At 45.8% G+C, this 13008-nt stretch overlaps 1 protein-coding gene across 1 annotated transcript in view; it reads right to left on the bottom strand.

Moving 5' to 3' along the window:
* The window catches only part of LOC149320196 (cGMP-dependent 3',5'-cyclic phosphodiesterase-like), a 396832-nt gene that overhangs the window by 171099 nt on the left and 212725 nt on the right, over nt 1–13008 (bottom strand). The gene's annotated exons all lie outside the window — the stretch shown is intronic.

A 13008-nucleotide genomic window follows, 5' to 3' on the forward strand; every position in this document is an offset into this window, starting at 1 on the left:
CAAGGAAGCAATAGCAAGACTATACAGTGCACCCTTCCCTATGCAGGGGTTCCGTTCTGGACCACCATTCGAGCCCCACTGAAAACAATAGGGCTTGTGCACGTGATGTGGTGTGGTGCACGGCCATGGGTGCATGAACCATTGCCTCTTCTAGTACATGGCTTTCAGCATAACTGAAAACTGTGTATGGTGTGCCCGTGTATGGCAAGGGTGCACTGTATTCTGTTCTGGTCAGGCCTCATCTGAAGATTTGCTTTCAGTTCTAGGCACATCATTTTAAGAAGGATTGAGTTCAGAGAATGCCCATAAGGATGATAAAGAGAGGTGGAGAACAAAACATATAAGGCGTTGGGCATGTTCAACCTAGTGAAGAGAAGACTGAGAGGTGGCATGATGGCACTCTTTAAATCCTTTAAGCGCTGCCACAGAGAGGACTGGACAGGTTTGTTCTCTCCTGCCCCAGAAGGTAGGACCAGGTCTAATGCTTTTAATGTGGTAGATTTCAACTGAACATTAGAAGGAACATCTTGAGAGCGAGAGTGGCTTGGCAATGGAACCAATGACCTAGAGAGGTGGTCAGTTCTCCTTCTCTGGACTCTCCAAAGAGACGTCTGGATAGCTGGGGAGGCTCAGCTGGAGAGTCTGCATTGAGTGAAGTTGGACTCAACGGCCGCTGGGGGACCCTTCCAACTCTAGGATTCTGCACCACACTGTCTCCCCCTGCAGGAGGGAGGCTGAATTTGTTACCCTGTGAGGCCTTCTGACTCTATGGTTTTAGGATTCTATGTTTCAGTCTATCTCATTTTACTGTATTTCATGTTCCACCTTGCTCTCCATGTGGGGCTAAAGGTGGTTCATATGAATAAATACAACATCCAGGTAAAGCCTCAGTACCCTAAGGGCACCAGAACTAAGTCAGATCAGGGTCAAAACTGGCTCCTCTTGGAGTCCTGGTCCAATACTCAAACCATTACGCTACACTGGCTGTCCAGATTTATTGAGAGACGTCTTCTTGTGTGGCTGAGCAAGAGTTGTCTCCCAGAGTCCTAGGTCAACACTCAAGATCACTACACCACAATGACTCCATGGTTATGTGCCTTTCAGTTGATTCTAACCTGTGGTTTGTCTTGGTTTTTCCTGGCATGAATTCTTCTCAGAGGGTTTGCCATGGCCTTCTCAGAGGCACAACTCTGACTTATGACAAGTCTGTCCTTGGTTGTTGTTGGTGGTGTTGTGTTCCTTCAGATCATTTCTGACTTATAGCAACCCTAAGGTGAACCTATGACGAGGTTTTCTTGGCAGCTTTCTTCAGAGTGGGGTTGCCATTGCCATCCTCTGAGGCTGAGAGAGTGTGACTTATCCCAGTTCACCCAGTAGGTTTCCATGGCCGAGAAGAGCATTTGAACCCTGGTCACCCAGTGTCTTAGTCCAAAGCTGAAACCATGTTGAAAGTAGCAACTGGATGCAGGTTCATATCTGCAGCCAGTCCTTGGAAGTTAATTCCATCCTTCCTGTCTCTCTGCTGCTATCATCTTCCTGGCTTTTATTTCTCAGTCGCTGTACTTAAGTGCAATGTCAGTCACCAACTTTAAGAGAAACTATTAATATGGAAACTGTCATCATAGTTATGGAGGAGGTGTTGAAGCAATGAAAACGACAGAGTGAATCCACACTGCAACACAGCTGAACCATGCAAAAGACTCACAATTAAATGGTGCCTGCCAAGATAGAAAGCTTTCCCTATTATTACTTGAATGATGGTCTGAACCCAGCCCTCTTTGGCAACCCTTAGAAAGAGTACAGAGTGGAGAAAACAGGTGGGAATCAGACAGCCTTCTAGATGGTGTTGGACTGCAAATCCCAGCAGACCCTAGTCAACTTGGTCTATGGTAGGCAATGATGACAAAGACAACCCAGGCCCCTGCTGTAAACATCCCGTTTCTCCATCCATTTCAATTTATTTGAAGAGTGGAGACAGAACAGATCAGCTCCAGATGACCGCTGTCAATCAGGAAGCTGCCCATTGCCATTTGTACGCTGATTAAAAAGTCAAGATAAATAGGAGAGCTAGTACTTGGGCCCAAACTCTTTGCAGGAGGGAAAGAGCACTAGATCTGTGCAAAAGTCTTTGCTTTTCTGTTGCACAGAGAAGAGTAGAATCATAACATTATGAGAGAAGAGACCGCAAGGGGCCATCCAGTCCAAGCCCCTGTCATTCAGGAAGACACAATCCAAGCACCTCTGACCGATGGCCATTCAGCCTCTGTTTAAAGACTTCCAAGGAAGGAGAGTCTATCACTCGCAATTGAGGGAGTTTGTTCTACTGTCAAACAGCCCTTAGTGTCATGAAATTTCTCTTAATGTTGAGGTGGAATCTCTTTTCCTGGAGCTTGCATACATTTTTCCATCTCCTATTTTCTGGAGCTGCAGAAAACAAGCTTGCTCCATCCTCAATACTACAGAATCTTATCTGTCCTTGCAAGGGAGGATGAAATAACATTTAGATCCCTAGTCTAGCAGAACGATGGAGGAAAGTTATTTATTTCATTTCATTTCTATGTCGCTTTTCTCCCAAAAAAGGGACCCAAGGCAGCTCACAAGATAAACTATTATTAAAACATCACAATAAAGGTGTGGAAGTCATTAAAACCATCTAGTTAAAAAAGCACAAAAGGCAAAAATGTACAAAAGTTAAAAACATAACTAAAACATGCACCCCATGTAAAAACAAACCCACCCTTTCCTGATTGTATCCACACTGTGGAACTAAAGGATGAATCCACACTGCAGAATTAAAACAGTTTGAAACCACTTTAAAGGACATGGCATGTTTTTGGATGTGCAAATGCCTGAATGGCCATTCCTTAATGCCTTTGCCTACTGGAGAAGCCAGCGGGGCTTCAAAACCTTGCAACATGTATTTTGTGTGAAGACAAAGGCTTCATGGCCAGCATCCATAGTCTTTTGTGGGTTTTTCGCGCTCTGTGGCCATGTTCTAGAAGAGTTAATTCCTGACGTTTCACCAGCATCTGTGACTGGCATCTTCAGAGAAAGCTGAAGATATATATTATATACCAGCATTCTTTGTAGATGCCAGCCACAGATGCTGGCAAAATATGAGGAATAAACTCTTCTAGAACATGGCCACAGAGCCCGAAAAACCCACAAAAGACTATGTGTTTTGTGCATTTTGGAAAATAAAAAAAGCATGCTAAAGATATTGCTGTTTTGTGGATTTTGGATATGTGAATGCCTGAACAGCCATTACTTTGCAACTCTGCCTGATGAAGAAGCCAGTGGAGCTTCAAAAGTTTGCAACATGCATTTTGTACATTTTGGAAAATGCAAAACCAAAAAAGAAGAAGTTTTCTTGTCTTCCTTGTCTCTTGTTGTTTTGGGACAGAAACCAGAAAAAAAAATCATCCCTGCCCAAGTCCCAATTGAGATGGTTGCTACCTTGGTTTCCTCAATAGGAAAGAATAAATCCCTGGCGATGGATGAAGGTTAATTAATTGCTGCCAAAGCAATATCAATGAAAGCGAGGTGGACACAGCGAGACACATAAAGCGACTCGGATGGCGATGATGCTTTCGATGTGGCCGTCAAAATGAAACATCGCACACCTTTTCGGCACTCTGGAAGACGCCAAGCCAAAGAGGATGCTTTACAAAAAGATATGGAGGGGGGAAAAGGTGCAATGCTGGCAATTTTTTAATAAACATGAAAGAGAGAGCCGAGAGGCTGCTTCTCCCCGATTCCAAAATATACATTGTGGTTGTTATCAGCAAAGGCTGGGTGGGGAAGAGGCTTGACCTCTATTAAGCATCTATTCAAATGCCTTCAGGAGGCTTTGCTTTGGATGAAGGAGGCAGACTAATCGTCCTTCTGCCAGCTGAGTCACTTGCGCAGTCCTGTGCGCAAGAAGGAAGGGAACAATGGAGAGAGCCACACAATAAGTCCATCGCTCTGGTCTCTCCAGAATTCTGGGCATTTCTCTCCCCCCTTCGTTTCAGTGCAAAAAAAAAATAACTTTCAAAGAAGTGGCTAAACAGAAGAATAAAACTCTTGAAACAACTTCAAGCCAAGGAGGGGATCAAGCATGGCTCCATATGGCCCTCAAAGGCTGATGCCGCACTGTAGAATTAATGCAGTTTGATACCACTTTAACTGCCATGGCTCCAACTTCTGGAATTCTGGGATTTGCACTTTGTTGGGGCACCAGAGCTCTCTGACAAAGAAGGCTCACCAATTACAAATCCCAGAATGCCATACCACGGAACCATGGCAGTTAAAGCGGTGTCAAACTGGATGAATTCTGCAGTGTAGTTGCAGTCTAGGGATGTTTATGTCACTCTCCGTCCCTCCAGACACAAGAGAATGAACTCTTCTTTTGGCCCAAACAGCTGAATTGCTTCTCCTGGAATCCTCCAGGAAAAACCATTCATTGTGAAGTCAAAGGCTTTCGCGGCTGGCATCCATAGTATTTTGTGGCCAGCCACAGATGCTGACGAAATATGTCACGAATAAACCCATCCAGAACACGGCCACATAGCCCGAAAAACCCACAAAAAACTATGAAAACCATTTCATCTTTTTAAAGGGCTGCAGCCCATATTCTAATCTACACTATTTAAACAATGTTTAATACATTGCTTGCCCCCCCCCAAAAAAAAAACCAAAACAAAACACAGCTAACTGATTTGTGAATGTCTGTCTGCATCTGTTTTTGTTTTTATTTGATAGCCCTTTTGGCAATCTGTGTGGCCCCCCGAGGATCTCAGGGACCAAACATCGCCACCCTTAAAGAAAAAGGGCCAGCCCTTGGGCACAAAATCATAGAAACGTAGCATTGGAAGAGACCATAAGAGCCACCCAGTCCAACCCACTTCTGCCATGCAGGAACTCAAAATCAAAGCACTCCCAATAGATGGCCATCCAGTCTCTGTTTAAAAACCTCCAGATAATCTGTACTCTATATCCTTCTTAAAACGAGGCACTAAGGACTGAATGCAATGACAGGGCCTGACTAGCATAGAATACATAAGACCATTACTTCCCTTGTCTTGGAAACTATGATTCTGTTAATGCATGCTAAAATATGATTTGCCTCTTTTGCTTCAGCCTAACACTGCTGGCTCATGTTCAACTTTGATCAACAATAAGGAATATTATTCCTCTCCTTGCAGTTCAACGACATTTGGAGGGATTCAGGACTCCCACCTGTTGTAATTATTACAACCACAACAACCTACTGCACAATGCGATGGGAATAAATTTATCATAGAATCATTCATAGAGTTGGAAGAGACTCCAAGGGCCATCCAGGCCAACTCTCTTCTGCCATGCAGGAACTCGCAATCCAAGCATACCCAACAGATGGCCATCCAGCCTCTGCTTAAAGACCTCCAAGGAAGGAGACTCCACTACACTCCGAAGGAGTTTGTTCCACTGTCGAACAGCCCTTACTGTCAGGAAGTTCTTCCTAATGTTGAGGTGGAATCTCTTTTCCTGTAGCTTGCATCCATTGCTCTGGGTCCTGTTCTCTGGAGCAGCAGAAAACAAGTTAGTTCCCTCCTCAATATGACATTCTTTCAAATATTTAAACAGGGCTATCATATCACCTCTTAACCTTCTCTTCTCCAGGCTAAACATCCCCAGCTCTCTAAGGTATTCCTCATAGCACTTTATGGTTTCCAGACCCTTCACCATTTTGGTGGCCCTCCTTTAGACACACTCCAGTTTCTCAACATCTATTTTGAATTGTGGGGCCCAGAACTGGACACAGTCTTATTCCAGGTGAGGCCTGACCAAAGCAGAATGGACTGGTGCTATTAATTCCCTTGATCTAGACACTATACTTCTATTGATGTAGCCTAGAATTGCATTGGCCTTTTTAGCTGCTGCATCACACTGTTGACTCATCTTCAACTTGTGGTCTATTAGGGCTCCTAGATCCCTTTCACATAAATAAATCTCCTTAAGTCAGATGTCCCCTATCCTATATCTGTCCATTTCATTGTTCCGTCGTAAGTGCAGTACCTCATATTTCTTCACATTGAATTTTATTTTGTTAGCTTTGGCTCACCTTTCTAGTCTATTCAGGTCATTTTGAATTTTGATCCTGTCCTCTGGTTATTACTCAATGCATTATTTACAAGATGTGAGTCTATTCCTTGAATAGGGGATTGCTGAGAAAAGGCTTATGGAGGTCCTAGGCGGATTTTCTCGTACTTCATTCCGCTGCATCTCAGCACAAGGAAAGCAACGTTCTCCACCAACAGTTGTCAGGGCTTCTGGCTGGCACCTTCCTATGCCAAAGGCCCAACGGGAAGAGGATTCATTTTCGCTTCCTCCACCTACCTTCCAACAGCCGACAAATGAAAATAGGTGCTTTTGTTTTCCATTATCAGATTGGAACTCACTGGAGTGATATTGCTATGGAGCCCAGGATGGGCAGTCCATAATAACTAATGCAAAACACCCTTCTCTCCAAAAAGAAAGGCTCATGGCTTCCCCGCACTGGCAAGGTGGCAATGCAGGGCCACTGTTTTGGCCTCAGCTTAGAAAAGGTTGCTTTCAGGGTCCAACAAATCCCTACTGAAGGTTTCTTGATCCCAGGGCCTTGCTTGGGAGTCACAGGCTTGGCACCACTTCTCCAAGCTTCAGAACAAGGGGAGGAATCTCAGGGCAAGATAATTGCCTTGAAAGGATTTTTATAAAAACCCTGCGTGCTGCTGGCTCCTGACGCTGAACACTGCTTCAAAGTGGCTAATCTACAGAGACCTTGTGATGAAACATGACAATCACAGCCGGTGTGGTTCCAGGTTGCAGCTGTTCCCACACTGACTGAGATTCGGGTTGTGAGTGAACCCAAAAGGTGCTCAGCAATGGCTCCTCTTCTTCGTCCTGGAGAGAAGTGACCAATGGGGTGTCCAGTGGGGTTCTGTCCTAGGCCCAGTTTGCAATTCATCATCTTTATTGATGACTTAGATGAAAGAATAGAGGGCCTACTTATCAAATTTGCAGATGACACCAAATTAGAATGAATAGCTAATACCCCAGAAGACAGACAGACAGACAAATAATATGTCACAAAATATACAGTCATAAAATCAAGACAATGATTGGAAGGCTTCCCTGAATAGATAAGCCCTTGCTTCCATCTTCCAGCCTTGGCCCTTATGGGCAGGGTTCGGCCGCTATCTTCATCTTTAAACCAGGGATAATAATATGCTGGGCTCTAGATGGATTACCAGCTCAGAGAGCTGGAATCACTTGGAGATCAAATCACTGGAGACCAAACGCCGAACTCCGCATGGGCGCTTTGTGGCCACCAGGTAATCCCAGGCGTGCGTTTGGCTTTGAGCAGTCTTATGTTAAGACAGTTGTCACTTAGCTGGCAAAAGATAAGGTGAGGCAGACGGGTGTGGGTCCTAATCTCACCGCACAATTGCAGCAGCAGAAGCTCAGCGGCTTTTAAAATATATGTATCTATTTAAAAAATGGTCCAAGATAAGAGATTTGAAAGATTCAACTCCCTCTAATTCATTTACTTGGAGGGAAAAACTGTTCATTACTTCATGCAATTCATTTAGTTTCTTTCTCTGTTTTGCACAAGGCAGCTTGCAAAGTAAAACCTAGGTATTAATCATTTTTTACAAAACGCATTCAGCAGTAAACTTGCCCTCTGAGAAGCAAACAGGAGGTCCTTAAGCAATGATCAACTGTCAAGAACAGACCTCAGCCTCAGATTCAAGATGTTGACCCTCCCCTTAACAAAAGCAGACATTCCTTCTTTGGGCAGGAATTTCCAGATCTCTGAAGCTATTTCAAAGGTACAAGTATTGCAATGTCCCTCTAAATCAGTGGTTCCCAACCTGTGGGTTGGGACCCCTTTGGGGGTCGAATGACCCTTTCATGGGGGTCGCCTAAGACCATTGGAAAACACCTATTTAATTACAGTTATGAAGTAGCATCAAAAATAATTTCATGGGTTTGGGTCACCACAACATGAGAAACTGTATTAAAGGGTCGTGGCATTAGGAAGGTTGGGAACCACTGCTCTAAATGGAGCCCTGGTGGCCCAGTGCTTAAATGCAGGTACTATGCCCACAGGGTTGTGAGTTCGATCTCAGGCTGGGCTCCAGGATCCACTCAGCCTGGCATCCTTCCGTTGGTCACTAAAGTGAATACCCAGCTTGTTGGGGACAATTGGCTTACACATTGTAAACTGCTTAGGGAGGGCTTAAGTGCACCAATAAATGGTATAGAAAGTACTTGCTATTACTAATTGTGGGTGGGAATCTATCTGAGACCTGCATAAATAGTTGGACTGCAACTCCCAGCATGCTTCATCACTAGCTATGAAGCTGGTTAGGACTGAGCTTTAGGCCTCCCCCAGTCCCCCAAGATTCCTGTTTATCCCTGTCAGAACTCCAAAGTCAATTACCAATCAATATTCCCAGTTCCTGTATTTTCACTGTTCATTTTGATGTTAATAACTGCTTTAGCTGTAGTTCTGCCTGCTAAGGGAATTGGGGGGCGGGGAGGGTAGTGAATGGGAATTGCTGCTGCTAGTTAGCTTGCTTGCTTGGAAGAGGGTTGGAACGTTGGGTGATAACGGTGGGGCAGCTGTGAGAATAGTCAAGGCCAAAGAGCCTGCTTCTCATGCTACGGGGAGGAAAAGTGCCCACAGGGAAAAAAGGTGGGGGGGGGAATGTGCTTTTAGCGAGGTGTTTGAGGTTTGCCTTTCAGATTCTGCAAAAAAGCCTGTCTAGCTACATCTGTCTCTATCTCCAATAAACTTCATCTTTTCTGGAAGAGTTTGTGGTGGATTACTGTTTGGTGATAGCTGGATCTGACAATCCCCCAAAGGGACTGAAAAAACACCCCTAAATGCTTTTCAGAAACAAAAAAGGCTTTGCAGAATGACTTTTGAGGGGTTCCCCACTCTGAAACGGACAGTCCCCCACCCGTGCTAGAATGGCCTGAGATGCAACTGGAAGTGGCACATTGGCATTTCTAGCCCCCTAAACCAGGGTTGGAATCCCAGCTTGGCCTTGAAGCCCACTGGCTGACCTTGGGCAAGTCACACTCTCTCAGCCTCAGGGGAAGGCAAAGGCAAACTTCCTCTGAACAAAGCTTGCCAAGAAAAGCCCATGATAGGACTGCTTTAGGTGAACCCAGGTGAACTCATGCTACCCTGGCCCATTTGGGCCAGCTTGGAAGTGGAGTCACTATGTAGCATCTCCACAATGCACATCCTGACTCTGCCCCCAAGGCGGCATGATACTGCGCACCACCGTATGGCATGCAGCATCACGGCACTCCTCCAGCGCTTCATAAATACGATGCAGTCTCAAAGGAGTGCCATCAAGCCACAGCAATGTGGCTATCTCACCCTTTGCAGGGTGCAAAAAGAAGCTGCTTTTTGTGGCTCCTTTTTGTGCCTTGCAAAGGCCAGATCGGAGCTGCAGTGAGCAGTTGCCACGACCCTGATCTGGCTGTAACAGGGGTGGCTCCAAGCCACCCCTTCGGGGTTGTATGTACAGCCCCTTAGTCTACTTCCTCAGATGCATGTAATGAACTGATGCCTAAGTAGTGCAGTCATCTTTCTTCTTGCCTTTGTTCTTCAGAGACCATTCATATAGTCTCTGTGTAAAGAGACCCTATCACCTTTGAGCTGCCAACTCCTTTCTTTCCGTTAGTCTCAAAGGTGCTACAGCATCTCTCTACATACTGATTCTACAGACTAATACAGCTATAGCTTTGATTTCATACAGTCTGGTGTTAAAGGTCCTTCCTGGGCACCAGTTCACTCTATGCCTCTCAGGTAGTAGATCAAGGCCCTGGACAGGCCGGCAAAAAGCACCGCCCTGTGGGCAGAGTCAGGGATGAGCATCCCCATGCTGAATGCCATAACACCACCACCAGGGTGCCATTTTGGCATGTGCCAGTTCACACGGCATGTGCCATGATGACGCACCTTTGGCACTGCGTCCAAAAAGTGCAGCACCAAAGGGGTGTCATCACGCTGCACGGCGGCAGCTATAGCACCCCTTTCAGGTGCTCTACAGAGGCCGGACCGGTGCTGAGGCATGTGGTTGCCACAGCACCAATCTGGCCAGTAAAGTGGCGGTCTGCATAGCCCCCAAGTCTACAAAAGCTTATGCTACAACCTCCTTTGCACACTTAGTCTCAAAGGTGCTAGAGAATCTCTTTGCATATTTTCTCCCTCTGGCTATAAATTCCTAGCTTTCTCCAGGAAAAAAAGAGTGCACAAGAGATGTTATTTGTTTGTTTGTGGTGCTGGTATTGTTTTCGGCCAGTGGAGTCCCAGCCTTAGCTCAAACTCACCCTAAAAGTTGGGTGGGAGCAAAGAAAATGGGAGACTGGGAAGGAGAATCACTTGGAGACTGGTGCGTCAAGTTCTGCAACCTCAGCCTGGCCACCTCCCAGTGCCACCCATGGCCTTGGCAGGGAAGAACCTTTCTTCTGGCATCCTGCTCTTGATGGGAAAAGGAAAAGGAAACGATCCATTAACTGAGCCCCTGTGGCTGTCCTGGCCTGAGTCCGGCCTCATGCAGTTTACAAACTTTCACAGCCAGCTGCATGTCAGGGAAAGGACTGCAAAGCCAAGGAGGGAAGGGAGGCAGGCCCTGAGCTGAGACATTTTGCTGTCATTTTGCATCACGTAGCTGGAGGCGAGAAGCTCAGGGCCAGGGAAGGACACTCAATGGGACAACACTGCCTTGGAAACTGTGTTGCCGTTGCTATTGTACAACTCAATTCTGACTAATGGGAAACCGTATTTGTAGCGTTTACTTTTGACCCAAGTCAAGAAATCAGAAGACTAGGAATGGGGTGTATGCAAAAAGATCGTGTAGCATCTTTGAGAGTAATGGAAAGGAAGAAATTGGTAGCAGGGGCTTTCTTTCTCTCTGTCTCTCTCCTTCTCTGCTTCCCTCCCTCTCTTTCTGGAATATTGTGTCCTAGAATACTGTGTCCAGTTCTGGGCACCACAATTCAAAAAGGATGTTGAGAAACTGGTGCGTGTCCAAAGGTGGGTGAAGGGTCTGGAAACCATGAAGCCCTATGAGGAACGACTTAGGGAGCTGGGGATGTTTAGCCTGGAGAAGAGAAGGTTAAGAGGTGATATGATGGCCCTGTTTAAATACTTGAAGGGATGTCACATTGAGGAGGAAACAAGCTTGTTTTCTGCTGCTGCAGAGAACAGGACCTGGAACAATGGATGCAAGCTACAGGAAAAGAGATTCCAGCTTAACATTAGGAGGAACTTCTGACGTTAAAAGCTGTTAGACAGTGGAAGATACTCCACTGAAGTGTAGTGGTGTCTCCTTCCTTGGAGATCTTTAAATAGAGGCTGGATGACCTTTGTCTGGGATGCTTTGATTGGGAGTTCCTGCATGGCAGAAGGGGATTGGACTGGATGGCCTTTGTGGTCTCTTCCAACCCAAGGATTCTATGATTCCTTTCCTCCCTTCCTTCCATCCTTGTTCTCTCTCTCTCTCTCTCTCTCTCTCTCTCTCTCTTTCAAGAATGAGCCTCTCTTTCCCTTGCTGCTCAACTGCTTAAGTGGGCTCTGGACAAAAGATGGACCTGGGAGCATCTTGGCACAGATGGATAGCATGCATCCCCTGCCATGCACCCAACCTATCTGCTCAAGTATTTGAGTTTGCCAATTAGATTTCGGGAATCCAATCAGCCAGCAGCAGCAGCCTGCAGCTGGAGATACCACTCTTAATTACATAATCTTTGTTAATAGGATAATGAGTGCCAGAGCCCAGGAAAAGTCGTTCCTCCCGGGATCCGTCTGCCTCCAGTGCTGACGCTGTGGGCCTGGCAAACAAACTTGAGATGCTGCTGTTGCTGCATCTCAGGCAAGGTTAGGATAATATGTCTCCCTAGACCACCAAAGCAGCCTGATGGGATGCTCGATGTCTACTCTGCATGCAATGGCCCTCTTTTTGCAAGCTTCTCCCTTGCCAACAGCTGAGCTGTTTTGTTTTGTTTTTTGCATAGGAAAGCTGGCGATGCAAAGATAAGAATCAGTGCAGCTTCTCAGAGAAAGTCACAGAATCCTAGAGTTGGAAGATACACCAAAGGTCATCCAGCCCAACCCTCTTTGGCCTGCAGGAAGTTGTTATCAATCTCCTACCTCTTCACCCAGCAATTGAACTCAGGGTGGCTCACAGTTCTTATACAGATAATAATGCCCATCACTAAAACATGTGTCAATGAGTGCCTTCAAGTTATGTCTGACTTATGGCGACCCTCTCAAGGGGTTTTATGGGGCTGAGAGTGTGTGACTCACCTAAGGTCATCCATGGTTGAGCAAAAAATTGAACCCTGGTCTCCAGAGTCACGGTCCAGCGCTCAAAGCACTATACCATGCTGGCTCTCTCTCACTAAAACAGATAGCAGTAAAAATATGACTCCAGTGTGGCATAGTGGTTTTAGGGTGGGACTGCAACTCTGGAGACCAGGGTTCAATTCCTGCCTTGGCCAGGGCAAATCTCAGATTTTCAGCCTAAGGCGAAGGCAATGGCAAACCTCCTCTGCACAAATCTTGCCAAGAAACTCCTATGACAGGTTTGCCTTAGGATTGCCGTAAGTCAGAAACGACTTGAAGGCACACAAAGAACAGCAAACCTGTGGATTAATCCCAACTAGAATAGAACCACTGGATCAACTGTTCAATTGCAAGTTTGCACTTAAGTAAATCCATTTTATTCAATAGCTCTTTCATTCCTTCCAACATTTCATGGATTGAAGTAAGATGAAGATAAAGGAGTAAGGGGGAAGAGAGAGAGAAACTGGGACATTGTAAAAGCAGATGAAAAAGTGGGATAGCAGAGGATTGATTATGATTTTCTCTACTGGGGAAGACAGACACTGCACCCCTTTTGTGTAGCACTGGCCCAGAGCAGAGCTTTGTAAAGCCAGGCTGCATCTGCTCTGCAGAAATAATACAGTTTTGGCACCACT

Source organism: Sceloporus occidentalis, unplaced genomic scaffold, assembly GCF_023333645.1.
Source record: "Sceloporus occidentalis isolate IW3139 unplaced genomic scaffold, rSceOcc1.0.p SCAF_2, whole genome shotgun sequence".
NCBI lineage: Eukaryota > Metazoa > Chordata > Lepidosauria > Squamata > Phrynosomatidae > Sceloporus > Sceloporus occidentalis.